Source organism: Balaenoptera borealis, assembly GCF_965194805.1.
Source record: "Balaenoptera borealis genome assembly, contig: HAP1_SCAFFOLD_73, whole genome shotgun sequence".
Classification (NCBI taxonomy): Eukaryota; Metazoa; Chordata; class Mammalia; order Artiodactyla; family Balaenopteridae; genus Balaenoptera; species Balaenoptera borealis.
In genome coordinates, this window is record NW_028123987.1 from 411498 (window position 1) to 427178 (window position 15681).

The window sequence follows — 15681 nt, forward strand, 5'->3', positions numbered from 1 at the left end:
GGCGTAGGGTATGGTTTAGGGTTAGGGTTAGGGTTAGTGTTAGGGTTAGGGCTTGGTTTAGGTTACGGGTTAGGATTAGGGTACGTGTTAGGGTTAGGATAGGTGTTAGGGTTAGGGTACGCGTTAGGGTTAGGGTAGTTATTAAACCTATCCCACTCTCTAGATACCCCTTAGCACGTAAAGGAATATTATTTGGGGGTCCAGCCATGGAGAAGAGTTTAGACACTAGGATAAATAAGGAACACACCCATTATAAAGAAATCACATTAGGATTCTCTTTTTAAGCTGTTCCTTCAAACACTAGTGCTTAGGAAATCTATTGGAGGCAGAAGCAGTCAAGGGTAGCCTAGGGATAGGGTTAGGCTTAGGGTTAGGGTTAGGGTACGGCTTAGGGTACGGGTTCGGGGAGGGGTTCGGGTACGGCGTAGGGTATGGGTTAGGGTTAGGGTTAGGGTTAGTGTTAGTGTTAGGGCTCGGTTTAGGTACGGGTTAGGATTAGGGTACGTGTTAGGGTTAGGGTAGGGGTTAGGTTTAGGGTACGCGTTAGGGTTAGGGTAGTTATTAAACCTATCCCACTCTCTAGATACCCCTTAGCACGTAAAGGAATATTATTTGGGGGTCCAGCCATGGAGAAGAGCTTAGACACTAGGATAAGATAAGGAACACACCCATTATAAAGAAATCACATTAGGATTCTCTTTTTAAGCTGTTCCTTAAAACACTAGTGCTTAGGAAATCAATTGGAGGCAGAAGCAGTCAAGGGTAGTCTAGGGTTAGGGTTAGGCTTAGGGATAGGCTTAGGGTACGGCTTAGGGTATGGGTTCGGGGAGGGGTGCGGGTACGGCGTAGGGTATGGGTTAGGGATAGGGTTAGGGTTAGTGTTAGGGTTTTGGCTCGGTTTAGGTTACGGGTTCGGATTAGGGTACGTGTTAGGGTTAGGGTAGGGGTTAGGGTTAGGGTACGCGTTAGAGTTAGGGTAGTTATTAAACCTATCCCACTCTCTAGATACCCCTTAGCACGTAAAGGAATATTATTTGGGGGTCCAGCCATGGAGAAGAGTTTAGACACTAGGATAAGATAAGGAACACACCCATTATAAAGAAATCACATTAGGATTCTCTTTTTAAGCTGTTCCTTAAAACACTACTCCTTAGGAAATCAATTGGAGGCAGAAGCAGTCAAGGGTAGCCTAGGGTTAGGGTTAGGCTTAGGGTTGTGCTTAGGGTACGCCTTAGAGTACGGGTTCGGGGAGGGGTGAGGGTACGGCGTAGGGTATGGGTTAGGGTTAGGGTTAGGGTTAGTGTTACGGTTAGGGCTTGGTTTAGGGTACGGGTTAGGATTAGGGTACGTGTTAGGGTTAGGGTAGGGGTTAGGGTTAGGGTACGCATTAGGGTTAGGGTAGTTATTAAACCTATCCCACTCTCTAGATACCCCTTAGCACGTAAAGGAATATTATTTGGGGGTCCAGCCATGGAGAAGAGTTTAGACACTAGGATAAATAAGGAACACACCCATTATAAAGAAATCACATTAGGATTCTCTTTTTAAGCTGTTTCTTCAAACACTAGTGCTTAGGAACTCTATTGGAGGCAGAAGCAGTCAACAGTAGTCTAGGGTTAGGGTTAGGCTTAGGGATAGGCTTAGGGTACGGCTTAGGGTATGGGTTCGGGGAGGGGTGCGGGTACGGCGTAGGGTATGGGTTAGGGATAGGGTTAGGGTTAGTGTTAGGGTTTTGGCTCGGTTTAGGTTACGGGTTCGGATTAGGGTACGTGTTAGGGTTAGGGTAGGGGTTAGGGTTAGGGTACGCGTTAGAGTTAGGGTAGTTATTAAACCTATCCCACTCTCTAGATACCCCTTAGCACGTAAAGGAATATTATTTGGGGGTCCAGCCATGGAGAAGACTCTAGACACTAGGATAAGATAAGGAACACACCCATTATAAAGAAATCACATTAGGATTCTCTTTTTAAGCTGTTCCTTAAAACACTAGTGCTTAGGAAATCTATTGGAGGCAGAAGCAGTCAAGGGTAGCCTAGGGTTAGGGTTAGGCTTAGGGTTAGGGTTAGGGTACGGCTTAGGGTACGGGTTCGGGGAGGGGTTCGGGTACGGCGTAGGGTATGGGTTAGGGTTAGGGTTAGGGTTAGTGTTAGGGTTAGGGCTCGGTTTAGGGTACGGGTTAGGATTAGGGTACGTGTTAGGGTTAGGGTAGGGGTTAGGGTTAGGGTACGCGTTAGGGTTAGGGTAGTTATTAAACCTATCCCACTCTCTAGATACCCCTTAGCACGTAAAGAATATTATTTGGGGGTCCAGCCATGGAGAAGAGTTTAGACACTAGGATAAATAAGGAACACACCCATTATAAAGAAATCACATTAGGATTCTCTTTTTAAGCTGTTCCTTAAAACACTAGTGCTTAGGAAATCTACTGGAGGCAGAAGCAGTCAAGGGTAGCCTAGGGTTAGGGTTAGGCTTAGGGTTAGGCTTAGGGTACGGCTTAGGGTACGGGTTCGGGGAGGGGTTCGTGTATGGCGTAGCGTATGGGTTAGGGTTAGGCTTAGGGTTAGTTTTAGGGTTAGGGCTCGGTTTAGGGTACGGGTTAGGATTAGGGTACATGTTAGGGTTAGGGTAGGGGTTAGGGTTAGGGTACGCGTTAGGGCTAGGGTAGTTAGTAAACCTATCCCACTCTCTAGATACCCCTTAGCACGTAAAGGAGTATTATTTGGGGGTCCAGCCATGGAGAAGAGTTTAGACACTAGGATAAATAAGGAACACACCCATTATAAAGAAATCACATTAGGATTGTCTTTTTAAGCTGTTCCTTAAAACACTACTCCTTAGGAAATCAATTGGAGGCAGAAGCAGTCAAGGGTAGCCTAGGGTTAGGGTTAGGCTTAGGGTTGTGCTTAGGGTACGCCTTAGGGTACGGGTTCGGGGAGGGGTGAGGGTACGGCGTAGGGTATGGGTTAGGGTTAGGGTTAGGGTTAGTGTTAGGGTTAGGGCTTGGTTTAGGTTACGGGTTAGGATTAGGGTACGTGTTAGGCTTAGGGTAGGGGTTAGGGTTAGGGTACGCATTAGGGTTAGGGTAGTTATTAAACCTATCCCACTCTCTAGATACCCCTTAGCACGTAAAGGAATATTATTTGGGGGTCCAGCCATGGAGAAGAGTTTAGACACTAGGATAAATAAGGAACACACCCATTATAAAGAAATCACATTAGGATTCTCTTTTTAAGCTGTTCCTTCAAACACTAGTGCTTAGGAACTCTATTGGAGGCAGAAGCAGTCAAGGGTAGCCTAGGAATAGGGTTAGGCTTAGGGTTAGGGTTAGGGTACGGCGTAGGGTACGGGTTCAGGGAGGGGTTCGGGTACGGCGTAGGGTATGGGTTAGGGTTAGGGTTAGGGTTAGTGTTAGGGTTAGGGCTCGGTTTAGGGTACGGGTTAGGATTAGGGTACGTGTTAGGGTTAGGGTAGGGGTTAGGGTTAGGGTACGCGTTAGGGTTAGGGTAGTTATTAAACCTATCCCACTCTCTAGATACCCCTTAGCACGTAAAGAATATTATTTGGGGGTCCAGCCATGGAGAAGAGTTTAGACACTAGGATAAATAAGGAACACACCCATTATAAAGAAATCACATTAGGATTCTCTTTTTAAGCTGTTCCTTAAAACACTAGTGCTTAGGAAATCTATTGGAGGCAGAAGCAGTCAAGGGTAGCCTAGGGTTAGGGTTAGGCTTAGGGTTAGGCTTAGGGTACGGCTTAGGGTACGGGTTCGGGGAGGGGTTCGTGTATGGCGTAGCGTACGGGTTAGGGTTAGGCTTAGGGTTAGTTTTAGGGTTAGGGCTCGGTTTAGGGTACGGGTTAGGATTAGGGTACATGTTAGGGTTAGGGTAGGGGTTAGGGTTAGGGTACGCGTTAGGGCTAGGGTAGTTAGTAAACCTATCCCACTCTCTAGATACCCCTTAGCACGTAAAGGAGTATTATTTGGGGGTCCAGCCATGGAGAAGAGTTTAGACACTAGGATAAATAAGGAACACACCCATTATAAAGAAATCACATTAGGATTGTCTTTTTAAGCTGTTCCTTAAAACACTAGTGCTTAGGAAATCTATTGGAGGCAGAAGCAGTCAAGGGTAGCCTAGGGTTAGGGTTAGGCTTAGGGTTAGGCTTAGGGTACGGCTTAGGGTACGGGTTCGGGGAGGGGTGCGGGTACGGCGTAGGGTATGGGTTAGGGTTAGGGTTAGGGTTAGTTTTAGGGTTAGGGCTCGGTTTAGGGTACGGGTTAGGATTAGGGTACGTGTTAGGGTTAGGGTAGGGGTTAGGGTTAGGGTACGCGTTAGGGCTAGGGTAGTTAGTAAACCTATCCCACTCTCTAGGAACCCCTTAGCACGTAAAGGAATATTATTTGGGGGTCCACCCATGGAGAAGAGTTTAGACACTAGGATAAGATAAGGAACACACCCATTATAAAGAAATCACATTAGGATTCTCTTTTTAAGCTGTTCCTTAAAACACTACTCCTTAGGAAATCAATTGGAGGCAGAAGCAGTCAAGGGTAGCCTAGGGTTAGGGTTAGGCTTAGGGTTGTGCTTAGGGTACGCCTTAGGGTACGGGTTCGGGGAGGGGTGAGGGTACGGCGTAGGGTATGGGTTAGGGTTAGGGTTAGGGTTAGTGTTAGGGTTAGGGCTCGGTTTAGGGTACGGGTTAGGATTAGGGTACGTGTTAGGGTTAGGGTAGGGGTTAGGGTTAGGGTACGCGTTAGGGTTAGGGTAGTTATTAAACCTATCCCACTCTCTAGATACCCCTTAGCACGTAAAGAATATTATTTGGGGGTCCAGCCATGGAGAAGAGTTTAGACACTAGGATAAATAAGGAACACACCCATTATAAAGAAATCACATTAGGATTCTCTTTTTAAGCTGTTCCTTAAAACACTAGTGCTTAGGAAATCTATTGGAGGCAGAAGCAGTCAAGGGTAGCCTAGGGTTAGGGTTAGGCTTAGGGTTAGGCTTAGGGTACGGCTTAGGGTACGGGTTCGGGGAGGGGTTCGTGTATGGCGTAGCGTATGGGTTAGGGTTAGGCTTAGGGTTAGTTTTAGGGTTAGGGCTCGGTTTAGGGTACGGGTTAGGATTAGGGTACATGTTAGGGTTAGGGTAGGGGTTAGGGTTAGGGTACGCGTTAGGGCTAGGGTAGTTAGTAAACCTATCCCACTCTCTAGATACCCCTTAGCACGTAAAGGAGTATTATTTGGGGGTCCAGCCATGGAGAAGAGTTTAGACACTAGGATAAATAAGGAACACACCCATTATAAAGAAATCACATTAGGATTGTCTTTTTAAGCTGTTCCTTAAAACACTAGTGCTTAGGAAATCTATTGGAGGCAGAAGCAGTCAAGGGTAGCCTAGGGTTAGGGTTAGGCTTAGGGTTAGGCTTAGGGTACGGCTTAGGGTACGGGTTCGGGGAGGGGTGCGGGTACGGCGTAGGGTATGGGTTAGGGTTAGGGTTAGGGTTAGTTTTAGGGTTAGGGCTCGGTTTAGGGTACGGGTTAGGATTAGGGTACGTGTTAGGGTTAGGGTAGGGGTTAGGGTTAGGGTACGCGTTAGGGCTAGGGTAGTTAGTAAACCTATCCCACTCTCTAGGAACCCCTTAGCACGTAAAGGAATATTATTTGGGGGTCCACCCATGGAGAAGAGTTTAGACACTAGGATAAGATAAGGAACACACCCATTATAAAGAAATCACATTAGGATTCTCTTTTTAAGCTGTTCCTTAAAACACTACTCCTTAGGAAATCAATTGGAGGCAGAAGCAGTCAAGGGTAGCCTAGGGTTAGGGTTAGGCTTAGGGTTGTGCTTAGGGTACGCCTTAGGGTACGGGTTCGGGGAGGGGTGAGGGTACGGCGTAGGGTATGGGTTAGGGTTAGGGTTAGGGTTAGTGTTAGGGTTAGGGCTCGGTTTAGGGTACGGGTTAGGATTAGGGTACGTGTTAGGGTTAGGGTAGGGGTTAGGGTTAGGGTACGCGTTAGGGTTAGGGTAGTTATTAAACCTATCCCACTCTCTAGATACCCCTTAGCACGTAAAGGAATATTATTTGGGGGTCCAGCCATGGAGAAGAGATTAGACACTAGGATAAGATAAGGAACACACCCATTATAAAGAAATCACATTAGGATTCTCTTTTTAAGCTGTTCCTTAAAACACTAGTGCTTAGGAAATCTATTGGAGGCAGAAGCAGTCAAGGGTAGCCTAGGGTTAGGGTTAGGCTTAGGGTTAGGCTTAGGGTACGGCTTAGGGTACGGGTTCGGGGAGGGGTGCGGGTACGGCGTAGGGTATGGGTTAGGGTTAGGGTTAGGGTTAGTGTTAGGGTTAGGGCTCGGTTTAGGGTACGGGTTAGGATTAGGGTACGTGTTAGGGTTAGGGTAGGGGTTAGGGTTAGGGTACGCATTAGGGTTAGGGTAGTTATTAAACCTATCCAACTCTCTAGATACCCCTTAGCACGTAAAGGAATATTATTTGGTGGTCCAGCCATGGAGAAGAGTTTAGACACTAGGATAAATAAGGAACACACCCATTATAAAGAAATCACATTAGGATTCTCTTTTTAAGCTGTTCCTTAAAACACTAGTGCTTAGGAAATCTATTGGAGGCAGAAGCAGTCAAGGGTAGCCTAGGGTTAGGGTTAGGCTTAGGGTTAGGCTTAGGGTACGGCTTAGGGTACGGGTTCGGGGAGGGGTGCGGGTACGGCATAGGGTATGGGTTAGGCTTAGGCTTAGGGTTAGTTTTAGGGTTAGGGCTCGGTTTAGGGTACGGGTTAGGATTAGGGTACGTGTTAGGGTTAGGGTAGGGGTTAGGGTTAGGGTACGCGTTAGGGCTAGGGTAGTTAGTAAACCTATCCCACTCTCTAGATACCCCTTAGCACGTAAAGGAATATTACATGGGGGTCCAGCCATGGAGAAGAGTTTAGACACTAGGATAAGATAAGGAACACACCCATTATAAAGAAATCACATTAGGATTCTCTTTTTAAGCTGTTCCTTAAAACACTAGTGCTTAGGAAATCTATTGGAGGCAGAAGCAGTCAAGGGTAGCCTAGGGTTAGGGTTAGGCTTAGGGTTAGGGTTAGGGTACGGCTTAGGGTACGGGTTCGGGGAGGGGTTCGGGTACGGCGTAGGGTATGGGTTAGTGTTAGGGTTAGGGTTAGGGTTAGTGTTAGGGTTAGGGCTCGGTTTAGGGTATGGGTTAGGAGTAGGGTACGTGATAGGGTTAGGGTAGGGGTTAGGGTTAGGGTACGCGTTAGGGTTAGGGTAGTTATTAAACCTATCCCACTCTCTAGATACCCCTTAGCACGTAAAGGAATATTATTTGGGGGTCCAGCCATGGAGAAGAGTTTAGACACTAGGATAAATAAGGAACACACCCATTATAAAGAAATCACATTAGGATTCTCTTTTTAAGCTGTTCCTTAAAACACTAGTGCTTAGGAAATCTATTGGAGGCAGAAGCAGTCAAGGGTAGCCTAGGGTTAGGGTTAGGCTCAGGGATAGGCTTAGGGTACGGCTTAGGGTATGGGTTCGGGGAGGGGCGCGGGTACGGCGTAGGGTATGGGTTAGGGATAGGGTTAGGGTTAGTGTTAGGGTTTTGGCTCGGTTTAGGTTACGGGTTCGGATTAGGGTACGTGTTAGGGTTAGGGTAGGGGTTAGGGTTAGGGTACGCGTTAGAGTTAGGGTAGTTATTAAACCTATCCCACTCTCTAGATACCCCTTAGCACGTAAAGGAATATTATTTGGGGGTCCAGCCATAGAGAAGAGTCTAGACACTAGGATAAGATAAGGAACACACCCATTATAAAGAAATCACATTAGGATTCTCTTTTTAAGCTGTTCCTTAAAACACTAGTGCTTAGGAAATCTATTGGAGGCAGAAGCAGTCAAGGGTAGCCTAGGGTTAGGGTTAGGCTTAGGGTTAGGGTTAGGGTACGGCTTAGGGTACGGGTTCGGGGAGGGGTTCGGGTACGGCGTAGGGTATGGGTTAGTGTTAGGGTTAGGGTTAGGGTTAGTGTTAGGGTTAGGGCTCGGTTTAGGGTATGGGTTAGGATTAGGGTACGTGATAGGGTTAGGGTAGGGGTTAGGGTTAGGGTACGCGTTAGGGTTAGGGTAGTTATTAAACCTATCCCACTCTCTAGATACCCCTTAGCACGTAAAGGAATATTATTTGGGGGTCCAGCCATGGAGAAGAGTTTAGACACTAGGATAAATAAGGAACACACCCATTATAAAGAAATCACATTAGGATTCTCTTTTTAAGCTGTTTCTTAAAACACTAGTGCTTAGGAAATCTATTGGAGGCAGAAGAAGTCAAGGATAGCCTAGGGTTAGGGTTAGGCTTAGGGATAGGCTTAGGGTACGGCTTAGGGTATGGGTTCGGGGAGGGGTGCGGGTACGGCGTAGGGTATGGGTTAGGGATAGGGTTAGGGTTAGTGTTAGGGTTTTGGCTCGGTTTAGGTTACGGGTTCGGATTAGGGTACGTGTTAGGGTTAGGGTAGGGGTTAGGGTTAGGGTACGCGTTAGAGTTAGGGTAGTTATTAAACCTATCCCACTCTCTAGATACCCCTTAGCACGTAAAGGAATATTATTTGGGGGTCCAGCCATGGAGAAGAGTCTAGACACTAGGATAAGATAAGGAACACACCCATTATAAAGAAATCACATTAGGATTCTCTTTTTAAGCTGTTCCTTAAAACACTAGTGCTTAGGAAATCTACTGGAGGCAGAAGCAGTCAAGGGTAGCCTAGGGTTAGGGTTAGGCTTAGGGTTAGGCTTAGGGTACACCTTAGGGTACGGGTTCGGGGAGGGGTGTGGGTACGGCGTAGGGTATGGTTTAGGGTTAGGGTTAGGGTTAGTGTTAGGGTTAGGGCTTGGTTTAGGGTACGGGTTAGGATTAGGGTACGTGTTAGGGTTAGGTTAGGTGTTAGGGTTAGGGTACGCGTTAGGGTTAGGGTAGTTATTAAACCTATCCCACTCTCTAGATACCCCTTAGCACGTAAAGGAATATTATTTGGGGGTCCAGCCATGGAGAAGAGTTTAGACACTAGGATAAATAAGGAACACACCCATTATAAAGAAATCACATTAGGATTCTCTTTTTAAGCTGTTCCTTCAAACACTAGTGCTTAGGAAATCTATTGGAGGCAGAAGCAGTCAAGGGTAGCCTAGGGATAGGGTTAGGCTTAGGGTTAGGGTTAGGGTACGGCTTAGGGTACGGGTTCGGGGAGGGGTTCGGGTACGGCGTAGGGTATGGGTTAGGGTTAGGGTTAGGGTTAGTGTTAGTGTTAGGGCTCGGTTTAGGGTACGGGTTAGGATTAGGGTACGTGTTAGGGTTAGGGTAGGGGTTAGGTTTAGGGTACGCGTTAGGGTTAGGGTAGTTATTAAACCTATCCCACTCTCTAGATACCCCTTAGAAAGTACAGGAATATTATTTGGGGGTCCAGCCATGGAGAAGAGCTTAGACACTAGGATAAGATAAGGAACACACCCATTATAAAGAAATCACATTAGGATTCTCTTTTTAAGCTGTTCCTTAAAACACTAGTGCTTAGGAAATCTATTGGAGGCAGAAGCAGTCAAGGGTAGCCTAGGGTTAGGGTTAGGCTTAGTGTACGGCTTAGGGTTCGGGTTCGGGGAGGGGTGCGGGTTCGGCGTAGGGTATGGGTTAGGGTTAGGGTTAGTGTTAGTGTTAGGGTTAGGGCTCGGTTTAGGGTACGGGTTAGGATTAGGGTACGTGTTAGGGTTAGGGTAGGGGTTAGGGTTAGGGTACGCGTTAGGGTGAGGGTAGTTATTAAACCTATCCCACTCTCTAGAGACCCCTTAGCACGTAAAGAATATTATTTGGGGGTCCAGCCATGGAGAAGAGTTTAGACACTAGGATAAATAAGGAACACACCCATTATAAAGAAATCACATTAGGATTCTCTTTTTAAGCTGTTCCTTAAAACACTAGTGCTTAGGAAATCTATTGGAGGCAGAAGCAGTCAAGGGTAGCCTAGGGTTAGGGTTAGGCTTAGGGTTAGGCTTAGGGTACGGCTTAGGGTACGGGTTCGGGGAGGGGTTCGTGTATGGCGTAGCGTATGGGTTAGGGTTAGGCTTAGGGTTAGTTTTAGGGTTAGGGCTCGGTTTAGGGTACGGGTTAGGATTAGGGTACATGTTAGGGTTAGGGTAGGGGTTAGGGTTAGGGTACGCGTTAGGGCTAGGGTAGTTAGTAAACCTATCCCACTCTCTAGGTACCCCTTAGCACGTAAAGGAATATTATTTGGGGGTCCAGCCATGGAGAAGAGTTTAGACACTAGGATAAATAAGGAACACACCCATTATAAAGAAATCACATTAGGATTGTCTTTTTAAGCTGTTCCTTAAAACACTAGTGCTTAGGAAATCTATTGGAGGCAGAAGCAGTCAAGGGTAGCCTAGGGTTAGGGTTAGGCTTAGGGTTAGGCTTAGGGTACGGCTTAGGGTACGGGTTCGGGGAGGGGTGCGGGTACGGCGTAGGGTATGGGTTAGGGTTAGGGTTAGGGTTAGTTTTAGGGTTAGGGCTCGGTTTAGGGTACGGGTTAGGATTAGGGTACGTGTTAGGGTTAGGGTAGGGGTTAGGGTTAGGGTACGCGTTAGGGCTAGGGTAGTTAGTAAACCTATCCCACTCTCTAGGTACCCCTTAGCACGTAAAGGAATATTATTTGGGGGTCCACCCATGGAGAAGAGTTTAGACACTAGGATAAGATAAGGAACACACCCATTATAAAGAAATCACATTAGGATTCTCTTTTTAAGCTGTTCCTTAAAACACTACTCCTTAGGAAATCAATTGGAGGCAGAAGCAGTCAAGGGTAGCCTAGGGTTAGGGTTAGGCTTAGGGTTGTGCTTAGGGTACGCCTTAGGGTACGGGTTCGGGGAGGGGTGAGGGTACGGCGTAGGGTATGGGTTAGGGTTAGGGTTAGGGTTAGTGTTACGGTTAGGGCTTGGTTTAGGGTACGGGTTAGGATTAGGGTACGTGTTAGGGTTAGGGTAGGGGTTAGGGTTAGGGTACGCATTAGGGTTAGGGTAGTTATTAAACCTATCCCACTCTCTAGATACCCCTTAGCACGTAAAGGAATATTATTTGGGGGTCCAGCCATGGAGAAGAGTTTAGACACTAGGATAAATAAGGAACACACCCATTATAAAGAAATCACATTAGGATTCTCTTTTTAAGCTGTTTCTTCAAACACTAGTGCTTAGGAACTCTATTGGAGGCAGAAGCAGTCAAGGGTAGTCTAGGGTTAGGGTTAGGCTTAGGGATAGGCTTAGGGTACGGCTTAGGGTATGGGTTCGGGGAGGGGTGCGGGTACGGCGTAGGGTATGGGTTAGGGATAGGGTTAGGGTTAGTGTTAGGGTTTTGGCTCGGTTTAGGTTACGGGTTCGGATTAGGGTACGTGTTAGGGTTAGGGTAGGGGTTAGGGTTAGGGTACGCGTTAGAGTTAGGGTAGTTATTAAACCTATCCCACTCTCTAGATACCCCTTAGCACGTAAAGGAATATTATTTGGGGGTCCAGCCATGGAGAAGAGTTTAGACACTAGGATAAGATAAGGAACACACCCATTATAAAGAAATCACATTAGGATTCTCTTTTTAAGCTGTTCCTTAAAACACTACTCCTTAGGAAATCAATTGGAGGCAGAAGCAGTCAAGGGTAGCCTAGGGTTAGGGTTAGGCTTAGGGTTGTGCTTAGGGTACGCCTTAGAATACGGGTTCGGGGAGGGGTGAGGGTACGGCGTAGGGTATGGGTTAGGGTTAGGGTTAGGGTTAGTGTTACGGTTAGGGCTTGGTTTAGGGTACGGGTTAGGATTAGGGTACGTGTTAGGGTTAGGGTAGGGGTTAGGGTTAGGGTACGCATTAGGGTTAGGGTAGTTATTAAACCTATCCCACTCTCTAGATACCCCTTAGCACGTTAAGGAATATTATTTGGGGGTCCAGCCATGGAGAAGAGTTTAGACACTAGGATAAATAAGGAACACACCCATTATAAAGAAATCACATTAGGATTCTCTTTTTAAGCTGTTTCTTCAAACACTAGTGCTTAGGAACTCTATTGGAGGCAGAAGCAGTCAAGGGTAGTCTAGGGTTAGGGTTAGGCTTAGGGATAGGCTTAGGGTACGGCTTAGGGTATGGGTTCGGGGAGGGGTGCGGGTACGGCGTAGGGTATGGGTTAGGGATAGGGTTAGGGTTAGTGTTAGGGTTTTGGCTCGGTTTAGGTTACGGGTTCGGATTAGGGTACGTGTTAGGGTTAGGGTAGGGGTTAGGGTTAGGGTACGCGTTAGAGTTAGGGTAGTTATTAAACCTATCCCACTCTCTAGATACCCCTTAGCACGTAAAGGAATATTATTTGGGGGTCCAGCCATGGAGAAGACTCTAGACACTAGGATAAGATAAGGAACACACCCATTATAAAGAAATCACATTAGGATTCTCTTTTTAAGCTGTTCCTTAAAACACTAGTGCTTAGGAAATCTATTGGAGGCAGAAGCAGTCAAGGGTAGCCTAGGGTTAGGGTTAGGCTTAGGGTTAGGGTTAGGGTACGGCTTAGGGTACGGGTTCGGGGAGGGGTTCGGGTACGGCGTAGGGTATGGGTTAGTGTTAGGGTTAGGGTTAGGGTTAGTGTTAGGGTTAGGGCTCGGTTTAGGGTATGGGTTAGGATTAGGGTACGTGATAGGGTTAGGGTAGGGGTTAGGGTTAGGGTACGCGTTAGGGTTAGGGTAGTTATTAAACCTATCCCACTCTCTAGATACCCCTTAGCACGTAAAGGAATATTATTTGGGGGTCCAGCCATGGAGAAGAGTTTAGACACTAGGATAAATAAGGAACACACCCATTATAAAGAAATCACATTAGGATTCTCTTTTTATGCTGTTCCTTAAAACACTAGTGCTTAGGAAATCTATTGGAGGCAGAAGCAGTCAAGGGTAGCCTAGGGTTAGGGTTAGGCTTAGGGATAGGCTTAGGGTACGGCTTAGGGTATGGGTTCGGGGAGGGGTGCGGGTACGGCATAGGGTATGGGTTAGGGATAGGGTTAGGGTTAGTGTTAGGGTTTTGGCTCGGTTTAGGTTACGGGTTCGGATTAGGGTACGTGTTAGGGTTAGGGTAGGGTTTAGGGTTAGGGTACGCGTTAGAGTTAGGGTAGTTATTAAACCTATCCCACTCTCTAGATACCCCTTAGCACGTAAAGGAATATTATTTGGGGGTCCAGCCATGGAGAAGAGTCTAGACACTAGGATAAGATAAGGAACACACCCATTATAAAGAAATCACATTAGGATTCTCTTTTTAAGCTGTTCCTTAAAACACTAGTGCTTAGGAAATCTACTGGAGGCAGAAGCAGTCAAGGGTAGCCTAGGGTTAGGGTTAGGCTTAGGGTTAGGCTTAGGGTACACCTTAGACTACGGGTTCGGGGAGGGGTGCGGGTACGGCGTAGGGTATGGTTTAGGGTTAGGGTTAGGGTTAGTGTTAGGGTTAGGGCTTGGTTTAGGTTACGGGTTAGGATTAGGGTACGTGTTAGGGTTAGGTTAGGTGTTAGGGTTAGGGTACGCGTTAGGGTTAGGGTAGTTATTAAACCTATCCCACTCTCTAGATACCCCTTAGCACGTAAAGGAATATTATTTGGGGGTCCAGCCATGGAGAAGAGTTTAGACACTAGGATAAATAAGGAACACACCCATTATAAAGAAATCACATTAGGATTCTCTTTTTAAGCTGTTCCTTCAAACACTAGTGCTTAGGAAATCTATTGGAGGCAGAAGCAGTCAAGGGTAGCCTAGGGATAGGGTTAGGCTTAGGGTTAGGGTTAGGGTACGGCTTAGGGTACGGGTTCGGGGAGGGGTTCGGGTACGGCGTAGGGTATGGGTTAGGGTTAGGGTTAGGGTTAGTGTTAGGGTTAGGGCTCGGTTTAGGGTACGGGTTAGGATTAGGGTACGTGTTAGGGTTAGGGTAGGGGTTAGGTTTAGGGTACGCGTTAGGGTTAGGGTAGTTATTAAACCTATCCCACTCTCTAGATACCCCTTAGAAAGTACAGGAATATTATTTGGGGGTCCAGCCATGGAGAAGAGTTTAGACACTAGGATAAGATAAGGAACACACCCATTATAAAGAAATCACATTAGGATTCTCTTTTTAAGCTGTTCCTTAAAACACTAGTGCTTAGGAAATCTATTGGAGGCAGAAGCAGTCAAGGGTAGCCTAGGGTTAGGGTTAGGCTTAGTGTACGGCTTAGGGTTCGGGTTCGGGGAGGGGTGCGGGTTCGGCGTAGGGTATGGGTTAGGGTTAGGGTTAGGGTTAGTTTTAGGGTTAGGGCTCGGTTTAGGGTACGGGTTAGGATTAGGGTACGTGTTAGGGTTAGGGTAGGGGTTAGGGTTAGGGTACGCGTTAGGGCTAGGGTAGTTAGTAAACCTATCCCTCTCTCTAGGAACCCCTTAGCACGTAAAGGAATATTATTTGGGGGTCCACCCATGGAGAAGAGTTTAGACACTAGGATAAGATAAGGAACACACCCATTATAAAGAAATCACATTAGGATTCTCTTTTTAAGCTGTTCCTTAAAACACTACTCCTTAGGAAATCAATTGGAGGCAGAAGCAGTCAAGGGTAGCCTAGGGTTAGGGTTAGGCTTAGGGTTGTGCTTAGGGTACGCCTTAGGGTACGGGTTCGGGGAGGGGTGAGGGTACGGCGTAGGGTATGGGTTAGGGTTAGGGTTAGGGTTAGTGTTAGGGTTAGGGCTTGGTTTAGGTTACGGGTTAGGATTAGGGTACGTGTTAGGGTTAGGGTAGGGGTTAGGGTTAGGGTACGCATTAGGGTTAGGGTAGTTATTAAACCTATCCCACTCTCTAGATACCCCTTAGCACGTAAAGGAATATTATTTGGGGGTCCAGCCATGGAGAAGAGTTTAGACACTAGGATAAATAAGGAACACACCCATTATAAAGAAATCACATTAGGATTCTCTTTTTAAGCTGTTCCTTCAAACACTAGTGCTTAGGAACTCTATTGGAGGCAGAAGCAGTCAAGGGTAGCCTAGGAATAGGGTTAGGCTTAGGGTTAGGGTTAGGGTACGGCGTAGGGTACGGGTTCAGGGAGGGGTTCGGGTACGGCGTAGGGTATGGGTTAGGGTTAGGGTTAGGGTTAGTGTTAGGGTTAGGGCTCGGTTTAGGGTACGGGTTAGGATTAGGGTACGTGTTAGGGTTAGGGTAGGGGTTAGGGTTAGGGTACGCGTTAGGGTTAGGGTAGTTATTAAACCTATCCCACTCTCTAGATACCCCTTAGCACGTAAAGAATATTATTTGGGGGTCCAGCCATGGAGAAGAGTTTAGACACTAGGATAAATAAGGAACACACCCATTATAAAGAAATCACATTAGGATTCTCTTTTTAAGCTGTTCCTTAAAACACTAGTGCTTAGGAAATCTATTGGAGGCAGAAGCAGTCAAGGGTAGCCTAGGGTTAGGGTTAGCCTTAGGGTTAGGCTTAGGGTACGGCTTAGGGTACGGGTTCGGGGAGGGGTTCGTGTATGGCGTAGCGTATGGGTTAGGGTTAGGCTTAGGGTTAGTTTTAGGGTTAGGGCTCGGTTTAGGGTACGGGTTAGGATTAGGGTACATGTTAGGGTTAGGGT